Below are 15,247 nucleotides of genomic sequence, written 5' to 3'. Positions count from 1 at the left end.
TTTGTGATTAGAGTGTACAATCAAGGCTTTAATATGGATGTGATCTCAAATCACTCCATTTTTGGACATGTATATTTAACGACCTATTTAGTGACTTTGGCATTAAAAATGGAGTACTATCTATTGTTGATCACCGCTCACGATCCTATGATGTTCGGTCTACCGAAAATGTATTGACCTAGGTCAATGTGGAAACTGCATCTATCAATCGGAGCACAAATCACAATATATCATCCTCCTTTATAGCAAATATAGAGAATTAAAAACAACATGCATAATAGAAATCACAACTTAGGGGCATTTTCGTAATTTTAATTATATATATTGTATTTTAATCCAAAATTATCCCTATCGTCCTAATCATGCATATTCTAACCACTTAAGACTACTTACACAAAATCCAAAAAGACCTCACCAAACTCCACACAAGTAGCCTCTTAGGATTGATTTAGATTTAGTTATTTGGATTAGATTTCTTCCAATTTATCTGATGCAATACTATATAATAGCCAATTTCATACTTCAACAAAAGGTGAGATTTCCTCCAATTTATCTAATCTTTTCCGTTTTCTCTTCAATGAAAGGTGAGATTTCTTCCCATTTATCTAATCTTTCCCGTTTTCTTTCCCAACATTGTGGTATCTGATGAGAGATACATCCAAAAACTCTAAAATACTTGACTTCGATTCAATACATCATACTACGAACCATATTCATAATAGTTCTATTTTTCCGTTCTGCAACTCCGTTCTGTTGTGGCGTGTATGCAGCTGTCAGTTGTCTATGTATACCATTTACATCACAAAAATTGGTGAATTCTTGTGATGTAAACTCTCCTCCTCGATCCGTTCGTAAGGCTTTAATAAATGAGTTTGTTTCCTTCTCAACATGAATCTCCTCGATCCGTTTGTAAGGCTTTAATAAATGAGTTTGTTTCCTCCTCAACATGAATCTTAAAGTTTTTAAATACAGCAAAGGCTTCTGATTTTTCTATTAAGAAATGACCCATATTTTTCTATTTAAGTCATCTATGAAAGTAATCAAGTACCTTCTCTTGCTATGAGTTTGATTGGTCCACAAATATCAGCATGAACCAATTGGAGAATTTTTGAAGCTCGCCATGTGCTCCTTTTTGGAAACGAGTGTCTTTGTTGCTTACCCATTAGACAATTTTTACACAGTTTCAATAGAGACTTGAGTTGTGGTAAACCATCCACCATCTTCTTTCGCTGAAGAGTCTTTAATCCCTTAAAGCCCAAATGTCCATATCTACAATGCCAAAGTTGCTCAATATCTTCTGTGATTGTATTGAAACAAGTGGATGCTACAGGCTGAGGTATAGCATGCAATGCAAACATTCGATTTGAGGACATCTTTGTCTTCATGATTAAGCCTCTCTCAAGTTAAAACCCCTTGCACGTTCCATTTTGAAACAAAAAGGTAACCCCCTTTGCTTGCAATTTACCAATATTCAACAAATTGTTCCTCAGGTGTGGCACATAGAACACTCTTGTGATTATCATTATGATTCCATTCACTTGTAGCCTTACATTACCCTTTCCGGTTACAACCATGCTTGAGTTGTTGCCCAGCTTCACTGAGTCTCTGAAACTTCCATCAAAATCTGAAAAATATTCTTTCTTCCCACACATATGATTGCTACATCCCAAGCCAAGGAACCACATATCTTCTCTATTGGTCTTATTCATATTCACGTAAGCCATCAGCGACATTCTTCTTGAGTCTCTACATAGTTTGTCTCCTTCTCCTTGCTTTGACATTTCCATTGAAAATGTCCTAGCTTGTGACAGTTATAGCACTCCATTGTGGCCTTGTTGAAGGTTTGTCTGCATCGTCTGGTATTGCTTTGACATTCCCATTGAAAATGTCCTAGCTTGTGACAGTTATAGCACTCCACTGTGGCCTTGTTGAAGGTTTGTTTGCCTCGTCCCCTTCCTCTGCCTCTAATGCTTCCACGACCTTGACTTCTTCCTCCAGCAAACTGCACAACTGGACTCTCCATCGACATACTTTTATTATGACACACGTAAAAGACTGCTGCTTCTAGTTTTAACCAGTTTAGGGCATGACTATAATACCACAAACTCCAAATAGCCCAAATGTGAGTGTTCAAAGAGCAGTGTCATCTGTGTTGATGTTTCTAATTGCCAACAAACTCCAAATAGTGTTAGCACTATTTCACATTGAAATTTTGTGTAATAACCTAAAATAATGATAATATGTATTTTGTATAATAAGGCCATGAGCTGAATCGGACAGTTATTCGAAGGTAACGAAAAACTCATATCATCGAACTTTTAAATCTCGATATCTTGGTTCATATTGCATAATAAATTATGAAATAGGGCTTGTTAGAACCGTAATTAGGAGATCTATAAAGTTGTAGAAGAAATCAGAACGAAATCCGAGCTGTAGAGATGAAATATTGCTTCGGGACACAACGGGTATTAAAGAAAAAGTTTGGGAAAAATTGCAGGAAACAGAGGTTGAAGACGAGCGCGTGAGGGACAAGCGAGGCGCATGGGAGGCCGCGAGTGAAAGTGCGACTGTGCGCGGATCAGGCGCGTGAGAAACTATTCCCCAAACTTGTGTTGGCGCGTGAGGGCGCGTGAGAAGGTATTTTGGCTCCCGGTTTGTCCCGTTCGACTCATTTTGACCTGTCCTATCAAAATTGGTCTATACTTATGTTGAAATTGGTAAAATATAGGTCTAATAGGAAGAAATTGTGTTGGAATACCTATTAAACGTACATTCAAGGGGAAAAAGGAGTTCGAAACCAAGTAAGTAGCATATCGAACTTTGAACTAGTTCTTAACTTGCTTTACAACATGTGAGTATGCTGTTTACTTGATTAAGAGCTTAGTATGTTAATATGAGCTTTGACGATATTGAATGTTTATTGTATATTGTGACTGCTTGCCTGTGATGTAAGCATGGTATAAATTATTGCCAAAATGTTCTATGTGTTGAACATGATAAATGTATGAAAGCATGCAGCAAATGTGAGTATGTTATGCATGTTAATGGAAAGGTTATGACTCTAGGATATGCTTATTGGTTGTTGAGCCATGACTTATTTATATGAGTATGATAGTCTACTAATTCCCGCGGAGTTCCTGACCAACGCGCTGTGTGCTAAGTCAGGGAGCATGAGTACTCCTAACCGTTGGTATATGAGATAAACAGGCCGTCAGAGAAATTAGTAGACGAGTCGTATTTGACCGAGAGCGAGTCTTACATACGAGTTCAAAAATTCTAGATAAGCATATCAAAAGAGAGTTAATAACCTAGGCTGGAGGTAACTGAGATACCTCGTTAATGAACAGATGACCCTAGTAAGAGAAACTAGGAGTCAATGACGAATAAAACTTAAAAACACCTTGAAACCAGATTTAGATGATGCAGGCCAACCGAGGATGAGACCAGCGGGCTAGAGACTACTGGGAATCCATGTCTGGGTCTGTTTATGTAATTATGCTTTTCGTTGTAAAGAATTTACTTTGATCGTTTTAAGTTTTAAAAAGTACTGGTTTTAAATGTTTTTACTGAATGTTTTTTTGTAGAAATATTTTGAAATTTATGTTTGGATATCAGAGTTTGTTATCAATATCGATGATAACTCCTGTTACATTGTCGATGAGCGGGTGTTACATTTTGTTAGCCTGCATTAGCTTAATACAGGCTAAACCTAAGTTAAATTGAATCACTATGGGTAACAAATTCATTATTTTTGTATTTTTTTTCTTAAATGGAATGATTTTCCTACTTTTTTATGATAAACTTTTTATTTCTACCATTGAAATAATCATTCTTTTTAATTAAAAACGATATTTTTAATATTTAATGAAGCACATTGTTTTTAGTATGGTACGGTTTCACAATCTACTAAATGAGACTATACCGAATAAACTTATCGAGAAACTTTCTTGACAATATACCTTAATAAAAGGAAAACTAATTTGAGAATTTTAATGTCAAAAGTAATCTTATTTGTTAGAAGTGGATAGATGAGCCACTATCATCACCACCACCCCATGCAACCAATAGTATGGATGTCGAAATGAGGTGTATCTTAATCGATTTCGAAATGATGCTCACAGCCCTCTTTCGGTTCAAATGTGTTATTTGAATGTTCAACTAATTTAGATCAAAGTTTTCTCCTCTTACAAATGTCCATATCAAATATGATTCAACCACAATTAGTAGTAATATGTACCAAATATTATTTTTCTTTGGGGTGGTTCAATGCCTTTTTTTAGGTCAACAAGGGGTGGTTGAATCCATGACTTCCTCACAAATATTTCATCTCAATCAGTTCGAAGTTCGGAGGAAACGGAGTGCATGAAACGGGTGAAAAATCGAGTTGAATAGAATCAACCCATCTACGAGACAGCCCACACACCAACAGACCATGATGATCAATTTGTTTATGATAACAATGGAGGAAAATCATTTCATTTAAGAAAAATAAGGAAATAATGAATTTGTCTACAAATAATTATTCAATTTGGCTTAGGTTCTACTTCTTAATAGCCAAATAAACTTCCAACAATGCTACTTTTAGTTGGTGTCGGGGCTTGTGTGGTACTTCCAATTGGTGCACCTGTCGAGGTTTTAGTAATGCTTCCAACCGATGCGACCATGTAGGGATGATTAGGAGACTTGCTAAGAGTATTTACATGGTCTAACCAGAATATGGGGTGACTTTCTTGCTTATTTCGATGATCCTTAGTGCATAAGAAAGAGTTCGGGAATTACTAAATATGAGACTATAGGGATGCATTCAATCCTAAAAAAAAAAAAATACAAATGAAAGTAGATCTATTTTTTTCCATTCCCGAAGAAGTGCATATTTTACCTGATCTTCTTTCATAATGTTACATAACAACACTAACTTTTAAGTATAAGAAGCCGAGTAGGCAGATTGATCCGAGTGGAGAAAAAAACAAAGAAAGGATCGAGAGATGTTTTGAGTGCTAACATAAGTATAATATATGGTTATTGGTGGATCGAAGGAGTTAATGGTTTTATATTTCCACAAATTGGATAATTAAATTATAAACCATAATTAATTTATTAAAAATTAATTTAATATATAAATCTATTAAATAGATTCTAAATAATTAGAAAGATAAAATAAAAAAAGGAAAAAATAATAAATAAATTATGTTGTGTAACCTTTTTCCAAAAATGAATGGCTCTTTATCGCCACTATCATCAATATCGCCACTATCATCCATATCGTCACTATCATCCATAAGAAAACCCTTAGGGTTGTTATCCGGGAACTTGTTCAAAAATACTGTAATGAAAGGAAGATAGGAGTTTGTCGCTAGGTATTTGACCAAATAGGATCGTCCCGTTCCTATAGAACCTATCACTAAAATACCCCTATCCCGGATAGTGCTAAGTGGAGCGAAAAGGGTTTTCATGAGATGGGAAATTCCAACTATTAGCCCCACACGAGGTTTGTGAATAAGTAATTGTGATAATGAACAAGGAATGTCTGTGGGGGATAGTGCTAAGCGGAGCGAAAAGGATTTTCCATGAGCTGGAAAATTCAGACTATTAGCCCCACACGAGGTTTGTGAATAAGTGATTGTGATAATGAGCAAGGAATGTCCGTCTTTCTGCTAAACAGGATGTATTGAACTCATAATTCATTAGATACTTTTTATGAATGTCAACTAAGTATCGTAAGTAAATTACTCCCGGTTGTTCAATCATTTGATAACTAGAGTCATTCTTTGATAAATGATGACTCAATAGAATTTGATCAATCATTTTTTCTGTCGTTAAGGTGGAGAACTAAACCAACAATTCTCTTTCTTTAGATACTTACACAAAGTCCAAAAAAAGAGATGTATGAGAGTTGAATGTGACCGAAAAGACCTCACGAAATACTTATATATAGGGATTACTAGGACATGTTAGCATGCAAGCACATCTTGTCTTGGTTAGAATATGCATGATTAGATTGTGATTTCTATGAAAATGTAAGTGAAAGAGGGAGTGATTGAATAGTTGATGAGAAGATTAAATTATAAACAGCAAGAATGCTCTATATTTACATAGAGAATACAAAAGATATTTAGGTAACAAATCAGTAAACAAATCAAAACAAAATCTAATCAAATCAAAAACTAAATCTAACTCCTAACGGAGATTTAATTAGATACTACCAGACAACAATCTAAACAAATACATGATCTTTAACACTCCTTGTTTAGATGAACTCCAAGCTTTTTTCTGAACACCCATCTTGCTCTAATTATCTTTCCATTTAGAGGTCGATCAACCAACTCCCAGATTTTGTTTTTCTCGATCACTGAAAGCTCCTCCTTTGACAGGTGCATCATCAACCAAAGCATCTTGTCGTTCATTTTCAGACTCTTCTAACATGCAAACTTCAAATGGTGTCAGGTCCTTCACAGTTTTGGTTGAAATTCGATTTTGCAAGCACACAATAGTGTTTGTTGTTTTTCCCTGAAAACGTTTTGGAAGATCCTTCTCATGAAGCATGCATCTCGTCATCTCGATTATGAATCTATTCCTCCTTTCACTGACGTCATTCTGTTAAGGAGTGTATGATGCTGTCAATTGATTGTCAATTGATGTTCAATTCCAGCCTCTTCACAAAACTTGTTAAAAAGTTTCTAAAGTGTACTCTTTGCCATTATCTGATCTTATAGTCTGAATCAAGCATGCACTTTCATTCTCAATTCTGGCTTTGAATTGCCGAAATACACTCGCAAATTCTGACTTTTGCTTCAGCAAGAAGATCCAACACATTCTTGTTAGATCATCAATAAAAATAGTGTAATAAATGATGGTGTTCGCTTTGGACCACAAAGATCAGTATGAACCAGTTGCAGCTTTTTCAAGCCTCTCCATGCCTGTTTAGGAAAGGGTTGCCTATGTTGCTTCCCAAAATTACAAGTACGGCAAGGAGGCATGTCCTCATCAATGTCAGTGAGTTCTTCTACTAGCTTCTTTGATTGGATTTGAAGCAAACCTCGATGATGAAAGTGCCTAAGTCTTTTGTGCCAAATCTCAGTAGCACTAACTCTGGATATAAAGGCCGTCGGATTTAGAGCAAAGATTTTTCCTTCCATTTTGACATTGAAAAGTCTTTGCCACTAGCATCTTTGATCAAGCACTGCTTATTCTCAAACAACACTTTATAGCCTTTATCAAGTAACTGACCAAAACTTAAGATATTTTGATCAATTTTAGGAAAAAAAAAAAAAAAAACATCTAGAATAAATTTTGTACCTTCATAACTTGTTATAGCTACTGTGCCTTTTCCCTCGACTTCCAAGTGTTCACCATTGCCAATCCTCACTCTCTTGTCTTTAGTGTCTCTTAATTCCTCAAAAGACTCCTTGTCATATGTCATGTGATTTGTGCACCCACTGTCAATCAGCCAGCTCTCGCTTGATTCTTTGCCTGAGGAAGAAGTGACCATAAACAATTGATCTTCTTCTTCTTCTTCTTGATCAACTACCTGTGCATCTACTCCTTTCACCAGATCTTTGGCTTTGCAAGTCACAGCTTCATATCTAAGTTGATTGCATTTGGAGCAGAAGGCATCAGGTCTTCTCCAACACTTGTATGGTGGATGACCTTCTCACAATGGTGGCAAGGTGGATAGGATTTTTTGAAAACTCCTCCTTTTGTCTTTTGATAATTGGCAAATGAATCTCCATATGTCAATTGATTTTTGAAATTTTTGTTGTTTTTATACCTGCTGCTGTCTTGATGCTTAACAAGTAATCTACCTTCAATCACCCCTTCTTGCCTCATAGACCTCTTTTGCTCTTGTGTTTGTAAAGCATTCAAGAGCTGTGTAAGAGAAATCTTTGACAAGTCTTTGGTGTTCTCCAGAGTAGTAATGGTGACTTCAAACTTCTCTGGAACAGTGACTAGCAGCTTTCCAACGATCCTGGAATCATTTAATATAGAACCAAGCAATCTCACCTTGTTGGCGATGCTGAGAAGTCTGTCAAAGTACTCTTTCACCGACTCTGACTCCTTCATCTTCTGCAACTCGAAATCCCTAATCAAATTCAGGACTTTCATTCCACAAATCCTCTCAAATCCTCTCATCTCCTTCGTATTCAGCCGTGAGGTAATCCCAGATTTCCTTTGCTGTTTTGAGGGACATTATTCGCATGCAGATCATTTGAGATAAGCGGCAAATAGGCAAGCTTTCGCCTTTGAGGGACAGTGGATTTGCTGGAAGCGGAGGGACCTCATAATCCTCTTCTATTGCTTCCCAAAGATTGAAAGCCAGATAAGTCTCCATACACGAACTGCCCACATTAAGAAGATAGCACTGATACCCATTGTTAGTGAAAGAGGAAATGATTGAAGATTGAATAGTTGATGAAAAAATTAAATTATGAATAGCAAGAGTGATTGAATAGTTGATGAGGAGATTAAATTATGAATAACAAGTTAGAGAGAGAATACAAAGATATTTAGAAAATCTTGGTACCCGTAGACAAATCAAAAACAAAATCTAATAACATTAAACAAATCAAAAACAAAATCTAATCAATACTAAGTAAACAAATAAAAAACAACCGAGATTTAATTAATCTAAATAAATACATTATTTTTAATCGAAAATAACCCAACCCTAGGTTGTGATTTCTATGATACATATTGTTTTTAATACTGTATGTTTGCAAGAAAGGAGGATGATATATTTTGATATGTGCTCCAATTGATTGATAGATTTTTTTCTCCCTATTGAGATTGCATAATTGATTAGTCTATGAATTTTGTGGATTATCTCTTTAACCAAGTATGGATGAATGAACCAAATTAAGTTTTAGGGCAGTTTCCACATTGACCTAGGTCCGGTAGATCGAGCATCAAGGATCATGTGCAGTGATCAATGATCAAAACCACTGAATTCTCTTTCGGGTAGGCTCTAAGAAGGTTGGAATGCCCATTTTTGGAACATCTAGTGCCAAGGTTAGTGAATAGGTTGTCCGAGAATTGAGTGATTTGAAATCACACCCATATTAAAGCTTTGATTGTACACTCTAATCACAAAAACTTGTTTAAGCTTCATAATTTTGAGATTATCCTCCAATAATCACAGCCTAGGCATGCAATATTTGGGTACAAGATAAAATTGATTTAGAGACCTAAAAGTTAATGGATATCTCATTGGATTGTTGTGGATTGATAATTCCATTGGATAACAAGTAGAGTGTGAAACAATACCACATGTTCAATTCATTTACGATAAAAATGTTACCAAATCAATCCATTTAAGAATAAAAGAATACAAAATAGTGATTAATTTGCTACTCTCAATTGCTCCCCATTGGTGTTGGTGCTTGTGTGCTACTTCCTAGTGGTGTAGAGGTTGGAGTTTTAGCGATGCTTTCGACCGATGTAGTCCCCTCTGAAGTTTCAGCGACGCTTCCGGCCGACGCAACCCCCTTCGGAGTTTCAGCGACGCTTCCGGCCGACGGAGTTTCAGCGATGCTTCCGGCCGACGGAGTTTCAGCGACGCTTCCGGCCGACGGAGTTTCGGCCAACGGAGTTTCAGCGACGCTTCCGGCCGACGGAGTTTCGGCCAACGGAGTTTCAGCGACGCTTCCGGCCGACGGAGTTTCGGCCAACGGAGTTTCAGCGACGCTTCCGGCCGACGGAGTTTCAGCGATGCTTCCGGCCGACGGAGTTTCAGCGATGCTTCCGGCCGACGGAGTTTCAGCGATGCTTCCGGCCGACAAAACCCCCTTCGGAGTTTCAGCGATGCTTCCAGCCGACGGAGTTTCAGCGATGCTTCCAGCCGATGCAGCTAATGGGGCTTGTGTGTCAGGTGTTCCAAAGGCACGAAATGAAAATCGACGACCAAGTCTTTCCTCACCGGTGACATCGTCAAAAGTGGCACCTACCTTCACATAATATTGCAAAGCAATGACTAAGAAAAGGGTGTGAAAGAGCTTGAAACCTTTCGCCATGGCAATGGTGAAATGTCTTTAAGTTGTGGGGTTACAAGCTCGTTTCACAAATGATGAAGAGTAGCAGTGGCAAAGGTGTGAGTGCTTGAATCTTCTCATAAATGTGAAACCCTATATATAGTTTGATAGGAAAACTATATTTAGAAAAGACCGACCAAATTTAGAGTCTCTCAAATTTTGTGGGTTTTTTAGTATTCCAAATATAGGATGTCTGACTACTTAATTTCTAATTAAGGATAATTATATTTTTAAATAAAAACATATAATGGTTAGCCTCTCATCCTTTTGATGCGTAATAAATTAATAAATTATTTTATTTCATGAACTCAATATTATTCTATACGTAACTCTCACAAAATTAAAAATAAAATAAAATTTGGGAATTTGTAGAATTCCCCACCAAAATTCTCACGTTCCACACAACCTGAAAAGTGATCACCGACCTCAATACGTCCGCCCCAAAGCAAATTGACGCCGCCGCGTAGTTGTGGTCGCCACCGTCGGAGAAGGAACCCAGAAATTGGATTTTTGGAGAATTTTACTCCAACAACCACAAAACTTCGTAGGAGAGAAAAAACGCGGAAAAACACACAGCAACTCGGGTGAAGTCATCCATCAGATCAAGATCCGGGTCGAACCCATCTGCGACCCGATGCCCAACACCAGCCCGTCGCGACAGCCCCCGAGTTTTTTTTTTTTTTTTTTTTTTAATATATTACCTTTAATGACATAATGAGTCCATGGTAAGATAATAATTATCATATATATGATTCTTAGTGTAATGAAGTTAATGATTGTGTAAATGTTTCTGTTAATTAAATTAATTAATTTTATGTTCAAAGTTGAATTCTTTTAATTTTATGCCTATAAGATCATTAACACAAAAATAAATAAATTGAATAATTAGGACACTTCAATTAATATTAAACATAATATTTAATCGGGTTCAATTAATTTATAATAAAAAGGTAGGAAAATCATTCTATTAAGAAAAAAAATATATAGAAATAATAAACTTGTTTTTCGACTTAATTGTGATGTCCCACCACGTTGGTTGGGGAGGAGAACAAATCACCCTTTATAAGGGTGTAGAAACCTTCCCTAGTAGACGTGTTTTAAAGCCTTGAGGGGAAGCCCGAAAGGAAAAGCCCAAAGAGGACAATATCTGCTAGCGGTGGATTTGGGTCGTTACAAACGGCTTTATAGCTAAAGAAACCTCCATACCCAACAATGCTACCCTCAACTCGTGTAGGGGCTTGTATGCTACTTTCAATTAGTTCAATGGTTGGAATTTGAGTAATGCTTCCAAACGGTGCACTCTTTGAAGTTTGAGTGATGCTTCCAAACGGTGAAAATTAAGCCGAACAGAATAATATGTTTTAGAACGGTGAAAATTATATTAAAAAAAAACACACTTTTTCCAAAAAGAGAAAACTACATTATCAAACATGGCATCAATAAATTATAAATACATATTTTATATTGGTTAAGTAAGTTAGAGGTGTACATGGTCCGGGTTGGATTGGGTTGAGAGATTTTTTTTTTACCCAACCCAAAAGTTCGGGTTGGTTGAACCCAACCGAACCTGAAACTTTTCACAACCCAACCCTCTATTGTTTAGTTGGTTACTTGTCAAATTTTTTTTAAAAACCCTCTATTTTCGGGTTAGGTACAGGTTAGTTGTCAAAAAAATTTTGAAGTTTTATTTATTTACCAGTTATATTATTTGTATACTAGATAAAATATATTAAAAGTTCACAAACAAACACAAATTAATCTATAATTATTAAAAAACAAAAATTGTAACATGTTACCATAGTTTAAAATTGTCATAAAACTAAATACTAACATTTCTTGTCTGTTTTGACACCAAGAAATGACCTCTCGAGGAAAAATATAAATTCTCTCGATTTATATCCAAAAATAAGTTCGAAATTAAAGGATCACGAAATTAAGAAACATAATTTTATTGAATTGGATCAATCCTTAAGAATAAGGGATCCATGAATGAAGGTGGAATTTTTCCTAATCGTAACTAAATCTCCCATTTTTTCTTTGTATAAGGGAGATTGAAGCAAAACAAAATAGCTATTAAACATTTGGTTTATAAGAGAGGTCGACATTGGTTTTTTTAGCTCGGGCGGAAACAAACTGAAAGATTGTTATAATCTCCTCTTTTGAATGTATCCGAAAGGCTGACATAGATGTTATGTATGGGTAGCATTAGTGTTGAGTCATTCATTGCTGGGTTCATTGTTGGATCGTTCATCTCTGTGTACGATTTCATTTATAACTAGTTGTAATTTTTTTTTTTTTCTAGTAAATCTTATAATTTTTTTTCTAGTAAGTCATGAATTAACAAAAATATTAAACAATATAAAGGAGTAGTTTAATAAATAAATACATATATATATTAAAAATATATATAAATGGTGATATAATAATATTGCAATAAATAAATAATAAATTAATTAATATTTAAAATATGTTTTAAAATTAATTATTTATTTATTTATATATATTTAAAATTATAATTATTGATTTATTTATTTATATTTAAAATTAAAGCATGTGACAAACTATTAATACAAGAAGATTTAGTTTATGTATTTATTTTTATATTATTAATTTATTTTATTTTTTTCTTTTTGTATTTAGCTTATGTATTTATTTTTATTTTTTTCTAATAGCATTTTGTAATTTTCTTTATTTCCATTTGGAGGGTAAGAAGGTTCATAATCTTAATTTTGTCTTGATCCTCTTTTCCGAAAAAATGGAAGAAAAAGTATTTTCTGAAGAAGAAGTATTTTCCTGATGGATTCCTTAGTAAGAATGGGTAACGGCATTTCCTTAGTAAGAATGGGTAACAGTTGGGTAACAATATTCTGTCTATGAAGTATCTTCTTCGATGGATCCGTTAGTAAGAATAGGTAACAGTTGGGTAACAGTATTCTGTCTACAAGTATCTTCTTCGATGGATCCCTTAGTAAGAATGGGTAACAGTATTCTATCTAAATAATAGACATAGGTAATAAATAAGATAATACTAAATATTCGAGCCATAGAATTTCTCCCTAAACCCTAAAGGGTTAGGTTAGTCTGGGTTGTCGGGTTATTATTAATAATATATTTTAGGAAAAATAAATTAAAATTTTATCTTTAAATTTTTATAATAAATTTGAATAAAATATTAGAGAGGGAAAATCATTCCATTATTAAAAAAATAGAAATAATGAATTTATCTACAAAATAGTGATTCACTTTTGTTTAGGTTTTTCTTTATTAATAGCCATGCTACTCCTCAGTCGCTACTCTTCAGTTGGGGTTTGTGTGCTACTTCCAATTGGTGCAATGGTTGGGGCTTGAGCGATGCTTCCGACCGATGCAGCCCCCTCCGGAGTTTCAGCGATGCTTCCGACCGACGCAGCCCCCTCTGGAGTTTCAGCGATGCTCTCGACCGACGCAGCCCCCTCCGGAGTTTCAGCGATGCTCTCGACCGACGCAGCCCCCTCCGGAGTTTCAGCGATGCTCTCGACCGACGCAGCCCCCTCCGGAGTTTCAGCGATGCTCTCGACCGACGCAGCCCCCTCCGGGGTTTCAGCGATGCTCTCGACCGACGCAGCTCCCTTCGGGGTTTCAGCGATGCTCTCGACCGACGCAGCTCCCTCCGGGGTTTCAGCAATGCTTCCGACCGGTGCAGCTGATGGGGCTTGTGTGTCAGGTGTTCCAAAGGCACGAAATGAAAATCGACGACCGAGTCTTTCCTCACCGGTGACATCGTCAAAAGTGGCACCCACCTTCACACAACATTGCAAAGCAACGACTAAGAACAGGATGTGAAAGAGCTTGAAACCTTTCGCCATGGCCATGGTGAAATGTATTCAAGTTGTAGGATTACAAGCTCGTTTCACAAATGATGAAGAGTAGCACGAGCTAGTGACTAATGGATGCTTGAATTTTAGTGATAATATGAAACCCTATATATAATTTGATGGGATAACTATATTTAGAAAAGACCACCGAAAGATTCTCAAATTTTTTAGGTTTTAGAACATTATAGAATGTTTGACTACTTAATTTCTAAATTTGGCGAGTATGTTAAAGCATAAACTAATAAATTAATTAATATTTTTTATTATCTAATAAGTTAATTTGGTATATTTTAATATTAGCTTGTTAAATAAAAAAAATTATATTTTTAGGTTAAAATATTATTTTTATTCGTCTACTGTAGTTAATCTTAGAGGTGTACATGGTCCGGGTTGAGTCGGGTTGGAGGACTTTTTTGACCCAACCCAAAAGTTCGGGTTGGTTGGATTGGTAACCCAACTCAACCCAAAACTTTTCACAACCCAACCTTCTATTTTCGGGTTGGGTTTGGGTTGGGTCCGGGTTGGGTTGTCAAATTTTTTTTTTTTTTAATTTTATTTACCCACCATTTATAATTATTTGAAAGATAAAATATATTAAAAAGTTCACAAACACAAATCAATCTATAATAATTATTGACAAATAATAATAATAATAAATTCAATAAAAAAATGACGAGAGAAAATTGTAACATATTAACATAGTTTACATTATCATAAAACTAAGAACAATTAAATACCGACATTTTTTTAGGATTGGTTAAAGTAACAAAAATACAAGGATAGAACATGAAATTAAATAAACAATAAAGATGATTAGTTTAAGAGTATTGTATATAACAAAAATAAAAAATATATAAAAATATCGAATTGAAATATGCTTATTTATACGTTACCTTTAAACTATTAGAAAAATAAAAATGCATATGAATTGTGATATAACAATGTTACAATAAATATATATTTAATTTAGAATATATTTTCAAATTATATACGTATATAATTTATGAACATTGATCTAAATAATATAAACATGAGTTATACGTTACTTTATTTTAAAGTGTTTAATTAAAAATAATAAAATAATATAAACGAAACATAAGTTTCTTTAAAAATTAGAACGGAATCATGTATTTGATTGGCGTCGATCGTAAGTGTTTTTGGATTGGACTCAGTACCACTCTGCCAAATCCATTAATTCCATAATACTCTTAATATATTTAATATATTTTAATTTGCTCGGGTCAACCCGAAGATTTTGCCCATGAACCCAAAACCAAACCGATTCAGTTCAGGTTCAGAAAAATGAACTCAACCCTACCCGAAATGCTAATCCAACCCAACCCAACCCAACCCTTATAGTTCGAGTTG

At 35.3% G+C, this 15,247-nt stretch overlaps 1 long non-coding RNA gene across 1 annotated transcript; it reads left to right on the top strand.

Moving 5' to 3' along the window:
* Positions 1-2,624: 2,624 nt before the first annotated feature.
* On the top strand, positions 2,625-3,432 carry LOC111461077. The gene is made up of 3 exons (XR_002713524.1): positions 2,625-2,637; positions 2,729-2,801; positions 3,412-3,432. It is a non-coding gene; the product is annotated as an uncharacterized LOC111461077 (long non-coding RNA).
* Positions 3,433-15,247: the final 11,815 nt, after the last annotated feature.

Source organism: Cucurbita moschata, unplaced genomic scaffold (assembly GCF_002738365.1).
Source record: "Cucurbita moschata cultivar Rifu unplaced genomic scaffold, Cmos_1.0 Cmo_Scf00024, whole genome shotgun sequence".
NCBI classification, from domain to species: domain Eukaryota; kingdom Viridiplantae; phylum Streptophyta; class Magnoliopsida; order Cucurbitales; family Cucurbitaceae; genus Cucurbita; species Cucurbita moschata.
The sequence above is the reverse complement of the archived record's forward strand: the minus strand, read 5'-3'. Positions and strand labels throughout refer to the sequence as shown.